We start from the raw sequence: 15652 nt of genomic DNA on the forward strand, positions 1-15652 counted from the left end.
TGCAACGATGTGTACCGTGTAAAATGTTTTGACAGTTATGTCAATCTGGGATAATATCAAAGTTAACAGAGCTTACTTTGATCCGATCTCGTTGGACTGTGCCGTCGACGTCTCACCGTTGCACAATCGCTATTGTATTGTACGTTATGGTAGTCGCATAACATTAAAGTTTTACATTTTATTGTTACTATTGCCTATATTTTTTATGTGTGGTGACGCATGGTGGACTGAGTATAAAATGTATTACCACTTTTCATTCTCAGAATGGCGCAAGAGGCCAATGAAAGCATCATAATAATATTGTAGGCATACTTTAAATTCATGATCGGGATTTAATGCGACGCGATTACAGGTCAATAGTATCTACCTACATACCTGATTTTTATTGCCAGTGTTTCGATGTACGTTGCAACAGAACGTGGTCATGGTAGGATCAAAGCAGGATGCATTTATTATAGTTATTATTTCTTAATATTGCTATTTCATAATTTAAATTGTATTTTATTAAAACAAGCAGACTTCAATTAGGGCAAAATCAGTTATATAAATTTTATTTTATTTTAGACAAATTGGATCCATTTTTCTTAGTAAGTGTACTTAAAATATTGATTTTAATTCTGATTAAAAATATTGATTTTAAAACTTATCTAATGATCCATTTTGATAAAATTTCTATGGGTCTAATCTGTAAGTATTGGATATACAATATACTATATTCAGATAAAAAGAATCTTTCAAATCGGTTAATAATTAACGGAGTTATGAGGTAACAAACATAAAAATGCAACCGAATTAAGTGCCTTCTTTTTAAAGTCGGTTGAAAATGAGCTATCGCGCTCGGTTCATATACATACAAATGAGGGTATTTATAGACGTTATTTGCTTATATAATAATGACAGTAATAGTGCTCGCCCTACATACAGGTACTTATTATTCATATTCTATGGTCCGAGGTGTGCTTTGATCGTATTTTATAGATGACCTTGTTCTTACGAGTCCATCGTAATACAGAATATAATTTTAATATTTATTATCTCTCACGAAGCCATTGGATCTTCATAAAATTAAATACCAATATTTATAATACATAATCACAACACCTATTAGATTAAATGTGTTCAGCCGACCACAGTTCCGCAATAGGGCGAATGGAATGCATTTACGATAAACTATTTATAGCGAATCTGAAGCGGACAAAGTTTCTCGTTAACCATTCAAAGATTATAATTTATGTTGTTTTGGTGTAATTTACGAAACTATATAGTGTTATCCTTCTATGATACTTAGAGTAGCTAACAAGCCAACGGCCCACTTGATGGGAAATGGTAATCATCTTGAACAGCACCGTGGGCTTCACATCACTGATGATTCACATATGTATACTATACTATACTATACACGTGAGGCGTATCACCTCACGCGTTACTATTTCTAAGGTATATGATATTGATTTTGTATGTGGCAATTTCACTGTTACATCCCGCTCTTATTGCCGTGTGATCCCGACTTAGAAAGGACCATCGTTTTCTTTTCCGTGGATATCGTAGGAGGCGACTAAGGTAGAGGTGTGGGTAGCAGAGTCCTTTATAAAACATCTCCCTTAAAATAAATCCTTTAAATCTGATGTCTTAAGAGGGACTGCTATTCATTCCTTAACCACTTCACCGTGTTGGTAACCCCGGTTTAGCTTTTGGTGATCCAAAAGTTAAAATGCGGTTGCTAACAGGCTTGTCAAGCGTGGCAACTATTGGTAAATGTGATCACATGGATATCCATGGATATGATATAAGAAACTGGAGAGGCTAAAGAATATGTAGTTATAATAGAAGTTTGAAGACGGATGTTCAGGATTAAAAATAATCAAATTCATTCCTAAAATAATTTATAAACTTACATTGCCAATTTTTATGTATTTTTTGCTCGTTCCATTAATGTTACAAATTTGAAAGTTTGTAAAAATAATTGTATATTTATTTGTCAATCACGCTGAGATGTCTAAATAAATTTTAACGAAATTTGGTACACTGATAGAGAAATCCCGGATTGTAGGATACATTTTAACTACTGCACGAAGATTAATGATGCACTTTGTAAACTATTGTTTGTTGAAGATAATGTTTTGAATACTACAATGTAAAAGCAATTGTAAACGAATACGATGCTGTAGAACAGCCATGACATTGTTTGTTTATATTGATTTTTGTCTATGGTTCATAGAGTGATTTATTCGCAGTGTTGTCTATGGTTAATTCTAAAATTGAAATTTTCATAATTCTTAGATCTTTATTCCTAGCTATCCTTAATTTATGGACTTGGATCTAAGGGGAATTTTTCCAGTAAAGAGGCTTTTAATTTGTTGTTATTTTGATGTTCTTTCGGAATATATTCAAATTTATTAGCTATTATTTTGGAAATAATTAGCGAAATACCGATGCATTTAAATAGTAAAATATAAATTTGCAAATAAGACAAATACAATGAAACATGGCAATTTTTTGTTTTCGAAAATTGTCAGATTTCGCCAAGTAAAGATACAAAAGAACTTAAACAAATGTCTCAAATCATGAGATTAGGCAAAAATATGAATTGTGATAAAAAATTATTATATCTCACGATATATAAGAGATATCTTTAGGAAAGATAAAGAACTGTAATAAGAGATAACCAGAGAGAACCAGTTGTCTAGAATAAGAAAGAAGAGGTTCCAGTCAACTGCAACGTACATTTTATCTCGGATACCAAAATAAATTAAGATGAACAAAGTCGAGAACACAATCAGTTAAACATAAAGTTGCTGCAAGGGTGACGCTTGACGAGAACAGCTCATTTGCTTGTTGATGTTTCGTATCTGGATGTTGGTCTATGATCGGTTGACAAAGGTCAGCGCAACGCGGTCACGACTTGAACTGTGGCCGATAGTCTCGCCTCATGGGAACAGGACCTATGGACCCTACTATTGGTTCACGTACTTATTAAGTTAGCTTTAAAACTTAAAAAGCTAGTATTTTCTGCCCGTTACTTAGCTACAAAATGCATGTTTTTCAGAAGTAATAACTTTATGCGTACGAAACCTAACAAAATAGGCCACTTCAAGATTATTACGATATGAATATCTTTTATATCGCTGTAAAATATAAATTTGTAGCTGAAGTAAATGAAAAGCGACGTGTAGCCTTAGTGATGAAAATAAAAATTCATAATAAACTTAAAGACGCTTATTTATGAATGGCAACAGAGAATCAGATTTTTGTGTTTTTCACGGTATAGTCATTTTTGAAAAATAATAAACCTTTTGTGTTAAGGCATTCGTCATCATCATAATATCAGCCTTTAACTGTCCACAGCTGAATATAAGCCTCCCCCTTGGGGGTTATGTCAGAAGTTGCCACGCTTGGCAGGCGGATTGGCAACCGCAGTCAGACTTTAGAGATGTTTAAGAGGGACGCTGCTGCCCATCCATCGCCCTCCCTTAATCGGCTCACGATGCTCATGGGAAAGGAAGGGGTGGCATATTCTATACCAGGACTACATAGCCATTATAATAATATAATACAAGGCATCTAATAACATATCATATTTTCCTTATTTATTTGTTTATTTTTTTTGTAAATAAAGTGTACTAAATAGGTAATCGCACTCATAGTCCCCAAGATACAGGTCTGGCCTAGTTTGGGGACTGATGGTAATGCAGATATTTCCTCGTTGAATATAAATTGTAAAAATTGTAAATTGTACCTTATGCAACTGTATCTTTTTAAATAAATATTATTATTTTTTAAATTTTACAAAAATTTTTTTCACCCCTCTTAAGGAGAGGAGATGGCAAGTAACCCCCGGCAGATTATTGTTATTAACAATTACCCTGCTAAAAGACGATGTATTATTTCACGTGAGAACTGATATAAAAACCAATAGTTATGGTAATGGCGCTTTGTACTCGCGGTGGTAAGGCGCGGCGCCCGGTCGCCTGCCACTCAAGATATCGACCTTACTAATGCACTAAGATTGCAACTTTGAATTATGACGTACACTCGATATTGTTTCCACAAAGCTGAGAAACCGAGCGAAAGTCTACTTCAGCATTGTTTTCTGTCGTCTATAGCTTGACGGGTTTATCGCAGCCTTGTTTCCTAGTGAAACGATGAGATGTGAAGTCATAATGATTGTTTAGAGTATATTGCCAGTAGGTAGGGTTGTCATTGTTGCAACATAAGCTTTCTCACTTTGTATGTTATTATATCAGCTGTTAATTGTCCATTGCTGAACATAGGTTTTTTTTTACAACATAGGGGGCATACGAGCATACGGTTCACCTGATGGTAAGTGACTACCGCTGCCCATGACATATCACCCATAACACCAAAGGCATTGCAGGTGTGCTGCAGGCCTTTTAAAAAGGAATATGCTCTTTTCTTGAAGGTTATGATGTCGAATCGATTTGGAAATACTGCTGCTGGAAGTTGATTCCAAAGAGTGGTTGTGCGTGGAAGAAAGTGCCTTGAAAAAAGCACGGTGAAAGACCGCCATTCGTCCAGATGATTGGGATGAAACTTTAGTTTATGGCGGGTTATACGATGGTGAAAATCAGCAGCAGGTATCAATCCGAACAATTCTTTAGAGCACTCCAAATGATAAATTCCCCTTATAGGAGAAACCTATTTATTTTTCCAGTAATTGCCATGCTTGGCTTGCGATGTTTTAAAATGGATGCTGCTGCCCATCCTTCGACCATTTAGTTCCCTTAGTCACCTCTTTCGAATGAAAGGGGCAGCCCAATCTATGCCGGGACCACACGATAAAAGATTACTAGTAAGGAATGATAGATGAGAGTAAGTGTGGCGTGATGAAGACAGGTTAGTTGACCTATCGTATCGAATTCCCCATATATTAACAGAGGAAGACTTTATACAAAAGTCGATCGCTTGGGTACCTCTGTCCCATTCGTGTTTCAACCGTGAAACAGTTGTGTTTGCATGGCTGTGTTTCGGTTTGAAACGGTAGCGGGACACCAGTGACAGATGATAGATGTGGATGGAAGCAGGTCAGCTAGCCCATCGTGACGAATGCAACAAGAATTACTTATGGTGGTTTCCAGGGATAGCCGGGAGGAGAGGTCAAGCTAGCAATGGGGCTACCTATCCCCATTACTAACAATCCCTTCTCCCCCCTTGCCATGCCGTTTTCATCCATGAAAAATAAACGGCAGCCCTAGTCAATCAAGCAGCGATATTGTGAGTTAGTAGGTACGATTCGCCATAGAAGCAAATTACAACTGGGTTACGTTACTGTCCCGTGCATAAATACTTCAAGTTATTTACATTTTCCGTTTGCGATCGCCCTAAATTATAATGTTTGTGTAACATGATCTGTGTATAGCGTCGGACAGTTATAACCTTATTATTAACTATTTGAAGAAAATATAAATTAACACTGTTACTGTTATTACTCGGTATAAATAAATAAATCCAACGGTGATAATTATTTTAGGAAATGTTACGTCAAGTCTAAAGGTGTTTGTAGACTATTTTAAAATAAAATACATTTATTAAATCCGCTTACAATTCTAATCCCTGATGGGATTGTCACTCTTTTTAATATTCTAACGGTTAAAGGTTAAAATTTAATAGCGACTTTGCTGGCGCTTATTGTTATACATATTGTATACATATGTTTTTAATAGGTGACAATGGAGTGTTTACCTCGCCTATACTAATGGTATACGTTGGCGAAGCACCAGTAAGAGATGGTAGGTGAGAATGAAAAAGAAGAATGGTTTCCAGGGGGGATCAAGTGGAGGTCGACCTGATAGGGTATATTGCTAGCAATGGGATTGGTAGTCCGCATTACTCTCTGCTTTTATAATTTGCTTCATTCTTTGAAGAGGAGTTTTCATTCATTCATTTATAGTAGTGTTTAGGGAGAACCGTATGGAAGTCGATTGCTCCATTACTAGCAATATCCCCTGATATTGCTAGCAATGGGGCAGCTGGACCTTATGACTAACAAACCCTTTCTCTCTGAGGTAGTGACATTCGATATGCCCATATTTCACCGAGCATGTTAGAATCAGACGAAATGGTAGGGGCGAAGCTACCGCCGTCACTTCGACTAACTTGGTTTATACAGTATATTTGTATATATATTGACTATCAATATAAGAACTGTTACACGGGGTTCTAAAACATTTGCACTCTGCGTTTATAAGAATAATACGTCGTATTATAATCCACTCATTCGTATGTCATATTTTTATTGAAATTTCTGCTAAATGTCCTCAAATTGATATCTTTTACTCATGTCTGAATGCCTTCAAAAACATTTTACAATCAGCCATCAAATCTCTTTCACATGCCCATTTTTTTATTATTTATTATTTGCATGTACTTCATTGTTATTTACTACATTCATATGCTTTCTTTATATAATTTATAATTTAACATTGTTTGCCAACTGCTTTAACCATGCTGTGTGTACACTTGTCTGGGTCTCAATCTAGTTCATACTATTATTTTTATATAAATGTTTATAATGTTTTTGTTTGTAACCTGTTGTGAATACCTTTTAAAGAAAATAAAAAAAAAATTAAGAATTATATTAATAATCATATAAATGTGATTGCAAGAGATAGAAGGTTATTATTGCCAGTGACTTGGGTCGATAGTCCACCGCAACTACAAGATCATTTCTCGGAACTGTGATAGGAAAGTTATTTAGGTTTTCCCAATAGTCACACTGGTAAAACCTAAACAAGTAAATATAGGGTCACACAAAATTTACCTTAGCAATTAGGCTCACCTGACTTGGTTATCCAGAACACTGTTCTATCAATTTGCTGTGTAGCAGCTGTGTTTCTAACTCGGTTTTCAGTTAGGGGCTAAAAATCTAATTAAAAAAAGACAAGATTAGTTGTAGAGAAGACGTTTTTCTTTTTTTCCTAAAATTTCAATTTTAGACAAGATTTCGAGTTGAGATGAAAAACAGGTAGTTTTAACTCTTTTAACTCTTTTGCAGTTAGATAACTGCAAAAGAATTAAAAGTTGGCAATTAGCATTTCTTTTAGTGGCACATTTTATTAATACAAGTTATAACTTAAATAATACTTTTATTTTAATTTTATAAATATGTATATAGTACCTGATTACCAAAGAATTTAATGAGCTTCCTTGTTTTTAGAGAACGCTGCTTATTCTTAAGAGACTTTCCTATGCGCTCGTGAAAATCATCTAAAATGTCACAAAGGAGTAGTTTCGTTTTTCATATTTGCTACAATTATATAAATTTGAAGTGGCATTTCCTATGCCATTTGGTAAAATCTGTAAAACATTACATCGATCCAATGGAATGGCCTATTAAATTGACACAAATGTAATACAATAAAATCAAAATGGCAGAGAGATGCAAATATTTTATGTTTGCACAATAAGGAACTCGGTGCCTAATTGCTTTGGAAGATAACCTCAAGGCAATTAGTTTGTTCTTACACTGTGCGAGACACACGGCTAAATGTGATGGCGAACAATAGTGTGATCCCTGAGTATTGTTCTAGTATTAAAGTACATGATAATATCGATAATGTTGTGCATAATAACGAAATATTAGGGACACTATACTCTTTGCCCACATTTGAAGACTTTATATTGTAATTTTTTTATGTTTGCTGTACTGTTGATTATGGGCCTCCCCCATAAGGTTTTACCAGTAGTTGCGACACTTGTCAGGCGATATGGCAATCACAGTTAGGCTTTGGTGATGTTTTAAGAGGAACGCTGTTGTCCATCCTTCGATCATTAAGTTCATCTCACTCGTAGTTGATTTCTTCGAGAAGTTTTTGCCTAATTCAAATATTTCAAAAAGGAGTCAATAAAAAAGTTCTTAAAATCTTTTATAAAAAAAATTTGTAATAAAAAAATTACAACGTGGTTATACAAAGTAAAGTTCGATATCATTCAATGAGTGGTTATCAAAATTTACTTAGACAAATAAACAGCCATGGACTATTAAAAAATTAAAATGTTCCAAACTAACTGAACGCCACGGTAATGTGTAATGATGTGCTTTCAGCAATTAACACGCGAACGCGATTACCTGAGAACGAACGAGCGATTGTTTAACAACGAACAACCTTTGAGCACGTTGTCGTCACTTAGGGTTGCCAGACAGTTGGGAAATTCGGAAAAGTCTTAAAATTTTACAGACTTAAAGGAATTCGGATTGTAGCCAGTGGTGGACTATAAACGTAAGTATTAGAAATTGGCAATGTTACAATTTTTTTGATAATAACTTACATAAAATTAAATATAGAAAAAAAAAAACGAATTTAAAATTGTTATACCATCAGTTGTAGTCGGAATTTAATTTTCAACTTCAATCGAATCTCTTCAGAATATATCCAGGAAATAACAAGCTTTTATCTGGTTGCCCTATCGTACAAGTTACATAATGCTCGGCGGTGTGCGTACCCGTGTGTGGTGTCGCAAGTTAATTAGCAAAACGACAATTATGTTTACAGAAATTGCAGTTACTTGTATTTAGCATTTTCTAAGTGTCGATTTAGTATCTATAGGACTCTTATAAAAAATATTTCATCATGACTTGTTCATTCTTTTTCTATTTATTTAAGTTATTTGCAAAATATATCGTAATTAAGTGGGTGACTAATACTAAACATTACGTGTATGTAAAAATGAATTATCTACAATAATTTTCTAATTCACATAAAACAAAATTCACAGAAACTTGACTGTGTTCACTTTTTTAGAGTATATGTTACACGATACCTTCGTTAATTTTGCTTTAATTTTTATGATTCCTATTGTAATTGACAGGGAATTCCTATGTTAGTAGCAGTAGATCAATTTCTTACGTACTGTCAAATTGTTTGTCGAATAAAATGTAAAATTATTGATGCATAATGCCGGCAGGCGGCGCTAGTTGTCCGTTCTGGTTATAATGACTTAATGTTAGGGTCGCATGTCGACTTCAGTGTAAAGTGAAGTTTATTTATGTCTCTATTAAGTTAACCATAAATACCAGGCTATCAGCAGGCAAATGTTAATCGTGCGAAATAAGGAGAAGGGAGCGTGCGAATATTGGAACATTTCGTAATGACTTGAGAATAGGGACTGAAGCAAAGTACTATAGTATCCATTTATTTTATTCATTATTTTTTTATAGGTGAAAATGGAATGGTAACCCCGCCTGCGCTAACGGGATTCGCTGGCGGAGCACCAGTGAAGGGTGATAGATGAGAATGAAAACAGGCTAGTTAGCCCATCATGATGAATTCAACAAGAATTATTCACATTGGTTTCCAGGGAGAACCGCGAGGAGGTCGACCTATTTGGGCATATTGCTAGCAATGGGATTCTCAGTCTCCATTACTAACAATCCCTTTCGCCTCAGTATCAATTTATTAGGAGATCTTAAAATCAAGTGTAGGTATTTAGAATTGGCGAGAAATTATAAGTTATGGACGTGGATAGAGAAAGAGAAAAGGATAGATGAAACCGCGAGAAATTGTTAGTATGTCTGTGTTTGCTATTGTTATGTTAATGAAATCTTCCATTAATTATTCATACTTGTTCATATATTGCGAGCTTCGAAATACATTCATTTTGTTACTGGATTATTAGTAAATACCATGCATTAACTTCTGGGTGGACCATATTTTAGATATTACGTGAGACTGCGAGATCTTCAGTTCAGTATTCTTTATTACTATAGATTTGTTGTTAAGTATACAGGGTAAAATTAATTATAAATATTATATATTACTAGCTGACCCCGTAAACGTTGTTTTACCACTTATTGCGAAATATAAAAATCGCGATTTAAATACGGATTGATCGTAAAACGATGAAAATTTAAAGTTGTATGTATTTTTTAATGCTAAATCACATTTAAATAAAAACAAAAAAAATTGTCAAAAAAATAATTAAAAAAATTTTAGGGGTGGGTCACCCTTAACATTGAGGGGTATAAAAAATAGATGTTGGCCGATTCTCAGACCTACCGAATATGCACACAAAATTTCATGAAAATCGGTAAAGCCGTTTCGGAGGAGTTTGGTAACAAACACCGTGACACGAGAATTTTATATATTAGATAATGTCCTTTTAAGGGAGTGTTTTTACCAGTTTAATAATATTTCTCAAAGTGACAAGAATTGTATTTTGAGTTTTCCATACTAACATGGAGATTTCAGAATTCAACTATCAAATTAATATCTCTAATAGGATGAACCTAATGCACAGTACCAATTTCGATCGAAGTGTATAATGTGTTTTTTTTTATACAACTTAGAATGACAAACAAGCTAACGGCCCACCTGATGGAAAGTGGTAACCGTCGCCTATAGACATGGGCAGTACCATAGACATAACAGAGTATACTGTTTCGCCCATGATACCCCCCATGCGTTGCCATTCCATTCCATTCACGCCATATCCCACCCTTCAAACCGAAACACAGCTATGCAAATAAGACTGTTTCACGGTTAAAACACAAATGGGATAGAGGTACCCAAGCAATCGACTTTTGTACAAAGTCTCTATTTATAAACATCCTTGTATTTAGTCCCCTTCTACCCATATTATAATTTACATGATCTATCCCACCTTTTTGGACCATCGTCTATTAAGTTTAATGCATATTAACGTATGTATGTACTCATGTTAAAATATCTGGCGGCATGTCAACAAAGGATAATTATTAACTAAAAAAGAAAGAAATAAGTAACAACAAATTACATCATTATAAATTAACAGTAAATTGTAAATTACTGATAATTACATTATTGTTGAGTACACTCGACGCCCTTTTAAATAAAATACCTTCCCTCTGGGATCAGGACCGGCCAGACGTATCGAACAAAAAGCCAATTTCATAAAACTATGCACCCGACTGCAAGCCCATAACAATAAATGAGCAAAGCTCCAGAACCTGATATCTCGCCCTCGTATACATTATACACTTTCATTGATAGACCAATCGATATGTTTGATTTCCATCGGTAATTCACTGTAAAATCTAAAAGAAAACCGCTTGAACGGGTGGCAGTGGAGACTGTTTTCAAAACTGGAACGGGTCGCATTAGTGTATTGGTAGAGTAATCTGCAAGCTGAGCACACACACGAATCGCAGTGTGACTACGAAGAGGCTTCGACTGCACACTGGTTAAAATTGAACAGCCGCACTAGTCTGCACCGAGCCGCCGGCCGCGACGCGTGTACTGCGCGGCGCCGCGACATCTAACGCCGACATCGCGAAAAAAGTTTACACACGAAACTTTCTTTAAAGACTTTCCTTTCAACCCAAACATTGTTGAAGTGGAACTGTCTACTTTTTTCCCGATAAACGTTAATGTGACCTTTCCTAAAACCGGAATTCGGTATCCTCCAGAACGGGTTTAGACACGGACCCCGCCGTGGCAGGACTTTCGTGAAGTGCTAACTTGATTTTCAGAGTGGTGTGTTCAGTGTGAGTGACTGGATATTCACTGTCTGCCCTTTATCGGTATAAGGACGAGGACTGGACTTTCTGTCAGTTCTTAAGGTCGGCTGCTGAGTAACAGTGCTTTTAAAAGTATCAGTAAGTATAAATATATCGACCGATAATATTAACAAAAAAAATTACATAAAAGACCATCATGTAAAATTTGAACAAAAAATATGAACATTGACGAACTGAAAAATAAAAGCTGTTCCATCTGATAATAATGCAAGCAAAGAAAATTTTTAGATAACATGGTTGCGGTTATCCGTTTAAGATACGGATGGTTGAATATTCAAACAATCCTTGCCCTTGGCATTATAAAAAGTAAACCAATATTTCAAATAAACGATCAAATTCAATGCATAACTGCAAAAAATATGTCGGTCACTTAGTAAACAATAGCTCTGTCCACTTAGAGTACCTAATCAGCAAAACCTCTTTGTAATACATTTGTTGTTACGTCGACAGAAAATAATGAAAATGTAATTTTTGTCAATGGTAAAGAGTGTTGTAATTGGGAAATGTCGTTAAACATTTTGCACAAGGCTCCTAAATTGCTAAGTTACTTAAATCAATTTTCAATGATTCTTGCTAAATGTAAAGTCATTTAGGCGTAGTCACTTGAAATTACGATTTAATTGATAAATAAAGTGAAATTCAAAAGAGGCACAATTGCTAAAAGCTAATATCGGTCACCTTTTGGGTCGTGTCTGGCATCAATCGAAAGTTCCATGTGTACACTCTGAATCTATTCCCAACAGAACAGATGTGCAAAAACCAAACCAAAAAACGACTATTGAGCGCTTTGTGTCAGAAAAAAACATTGCGCCGCTAACTTTATTATTTTTTACTTTGAAGCCAAATTCGCTCTCGACACCGAGCGTAAGTAATGTGGCTTTCTTCCATTTTTGTTTGCAGAGAAATTATTGTTAACACTCACTGAGCCACAAACGTTTTGAACTTTGCTTGATCTAGTAGACCCCGGCGAGTCTTTTTCGGTCTTTTTTTGGTATTGCCCTCGATCAACAATCTAATACTTACTTTATACGTATCAGATTCAAGATCGCTTATGATTTCATTTCATAACTGTAGTTTTGTATTGTTCTTGAATAATGTAACGTTTCAACTGCAAAGGCTGTACGTATTTCACATTGTTCTGCTGAATTGAATTAGGTTAAAGAATTCAATTAACTCATGTTACTTAATTATCTGATTTTTTTTTATATATTTCATAATACTCTTAAAAGATTGGTGAGTAGACTCGTGTTTTATCAATAGAATCTGAATTACATGAAATGGATAGAATGTTAGCACGATGCAGTCGTGCGTCACCGTTTATTGAATTAGAGAGGTACAAAAACCAACTTAGATATTCTAGCTTAGTAAACAATTCGGAAAACGACCATAGTTAATAAATACTGTTTGAAAAATTAAGCAAAAGAACTTCCTTAGGATAGTAATTTACTTTTAAGCCTTTTTATTCATATTTTAAATTTAGAGTAAACTCTTCTTGTACAAGAGCTTCTTTTTCTTTCTACCCGTATCCCAATTATTATATGGGGTCGGCGTAATATGTTTTTTATTCATGTTACAAAAAGATTTGGCTTAGTTTTACGACCGGCCGCCTGTCTGACGTAAACCCTCATATCTACAAACTATCAAATACAAAAACTCATAACTATCAAATACAAAAAAAAAACCCCTTTCATTAATACAACATTAATCAAGCTACTATTTTTTACTTTTCTTTTAAGATGTGTGATATCATACACTATATTCATCATAATCATCATATCAGCCTTTAACTATCCACTGCTTATAAGCCTCCTCTTCGAGGGGTTTTGCCAGTACTTGCCACAAATGGCAGACGGATTAACAACCGTAGGTAGGCTTTAGAGAAGTTTTAAGAAGGACGTTGCTGTCAATCCCTCGCCCTCCCTTCGTATATTATATAGTATATGTTTGTGTCGTAAGAAGCGAATATTAATAATAATTTAAGTATTATAATAATTTGCTACATTTTGGAAAAATATTGCATTACGGCATATTGATTGAACAACATTTTCAATTGTTTTGGTAATCCTTATATGGGCCCGCAATACTCACTTAGGATTCACGTACTCGTATTTGCATATTCTTTGCATTTAAAAAATAAATAACAGTTCTTTTTAAATCGACAATAAACAAACTTCTCTAATAATGAATAAAGAAATTGACGCAGAAAATAGAAAGATCAACTTTTTCGGCAAAACTCTCTCACTTGTTTATGCAAATTACTTATTGTCTTAATGTATTTACGTGTAGCGGTTTCATTACAGTATGTTTAAAATATTGTTAATTATAATTAAACAAAAGTGAAACACTATTGTAAATAATTTACGAACATCTAAATAAATACGTTGCTCTTGATATAAATTAACTGAACCTATCTAAATGATTTAAAGATCTCCTGTTTGAAAATATAATTTACATGCTCATGTAAATTGTGTAAACGATGTTACGTTTATTGTTAAGTAACCAAAATATATCAGAAGGTCGAGTTCTATTATGAGGCATAATAGAGTTACAAAAACTCCTTGAATGATTCAATATCCGCGTTACATTTTTGTATTTATGTTTTAGTTTATTTCACGTATTTTCTCATCATACTACTGAACATAAGCCTTCTACAATTGGGGGTTTTGTCTGTTGGTTATGGTTAGCAGACGGGTTAGCAACCACAGTTAGGGTTTTGATGATATTTTGAGGGAGATGCTGTTGCCCATACTTCGAAGATCAAGTTTTCTCAGTCACATCTCACATTTCTATTTCTATGTCATATATAAGTCATTTTTAATGTCGGGATCACACGGTTATATGAATATAATGATGAACAAACAAACAATTTTTCTCTTCTCCTTCCTATTGCACGTTTCTCTTTATTTTTCTAAATATAGCTAAATTTTTGCATATTTATTTCTTGTTTGGTTTTCTTATTTCCTAAATCACATCATTAATTTGAATATATACAGTATACGTTAAATTTATAGATATCATTTGGGACAGAGTCAATTTAAAGAGGTTGATTAAATGCTTCGATAAAAGATCTATTTTAAAATTTATTGAAATCACTATAATGGTCTTTGAGATCACGTAAATCTATTACAATTTGATCAATGTTTGAAGTGTAAAACAGACAAATTTCATCATTACTAATCACTAAATTTATAAAATACTAACAACTTTGAAAATTAACGTTGAACAATAACTGTGAATATGCTACTACTATTTTTACTTCATTAAAACGCAGTTTCACTTTATCTACATACGTATTATATTATGCACACGTGATTGCTATCAATTTTTCACTGCTTCATTAATGCGATTAAACCTTTACCAATGTTATAAAAAATCATTATACACGATTACTTTCTGATTGGAATATTTTAAATTCACGATCGACTCTTCATGTATTGGAATATTTTATTTCAGAAAATCTATGTGTTTCTTTACTTAGATAGTAACTAACCTTTTTGTAACTAAATTCGATTTGGCAAATTAAAAACAATTTGTTTCCGGTTTAAAGTCAATATAAAAAAAAAATGTGATCCATCACAATTTTTTTATATTGGCATTAAACTTATTTTATTTCAATTTATTTTATTGCTGTATATTTCTAAATTTACAGCAATTAAATCTTAAAATATAGACATTGAAAACATTTTCAGCACACTCTGGTTAGGTTTCGTATATTTCAAAACCAGATCCTGGTTGATTGATAGATGACTGATCAATAGTATAGATAACAATGTCCTTTAAATAGCGTGTAGTCTTTGATTGCTCTAGAATTTTAGGAATGCAGTTCTCTATTCAATCCAGTTGTTTGATTTAATGCAATAGCTTGTTACTTTTCACTAACATAGACTTCGCAGTTTATATAAAGTTATGAGTATATTACATCGTACAAATAAGTATTTTTATTCATTACTAAAGGGAATGGCAAATAATTGAACATCAGATGAAAAATGGCAGTCGTCTGCTAACAATTAAAAATTGAATAATTCGAAAAATGAAAATGAAAGAACACTGAATAATAATTCTATTACTTGTCTGATTGTACTAGAGATTACTATCATTTTGAAAACGAAATATAAAAATAAATGTAATAAATTTATTGAA

The 15652-nt window shown here is 33.8% G+C and overlaps 1 protein-coding gene across 1 annotated transcript in view; it reads left to right on the forward strand.

Moving 5' to 3' along the window:
- Nucleotides 1-11185: 11185 nt before the first annotated feature.
- The window catches only part of LOC113511904 (GATA zinc finger domain-containing protein 14), a 246627-nt gene continuing 242160 nt past the window's right edge, over nucleotides 11186-15652 (forward strand). Inside the window, exon 1 of the mRNA XM_052894486.1 lies at nucleotides 11186-11590. The gene's annotated coding sequence lies outside the window, so the exon portion shown is untranslated. The remainder of the gene's footprint in view (nucleotides 11591-15652) is intronic.

The sequence above is a fragment of the Galleria mellonella genome, unplaced genomic scaffold (genome assembly GCF_026898425.1).
Source record: "Galleria mellonella isolate WM207_F2 unplaced genomic scaffold, CSIRO_AGI_GalMel_v1 utg213, whole genome shotgun sequence".
Taxonomy (NCBI): Eukaryota; Metazoa; Arthropoda; class Insecta; order Lepidoptera; family Pyralidae; genus Galleria; species Galleria mellonella.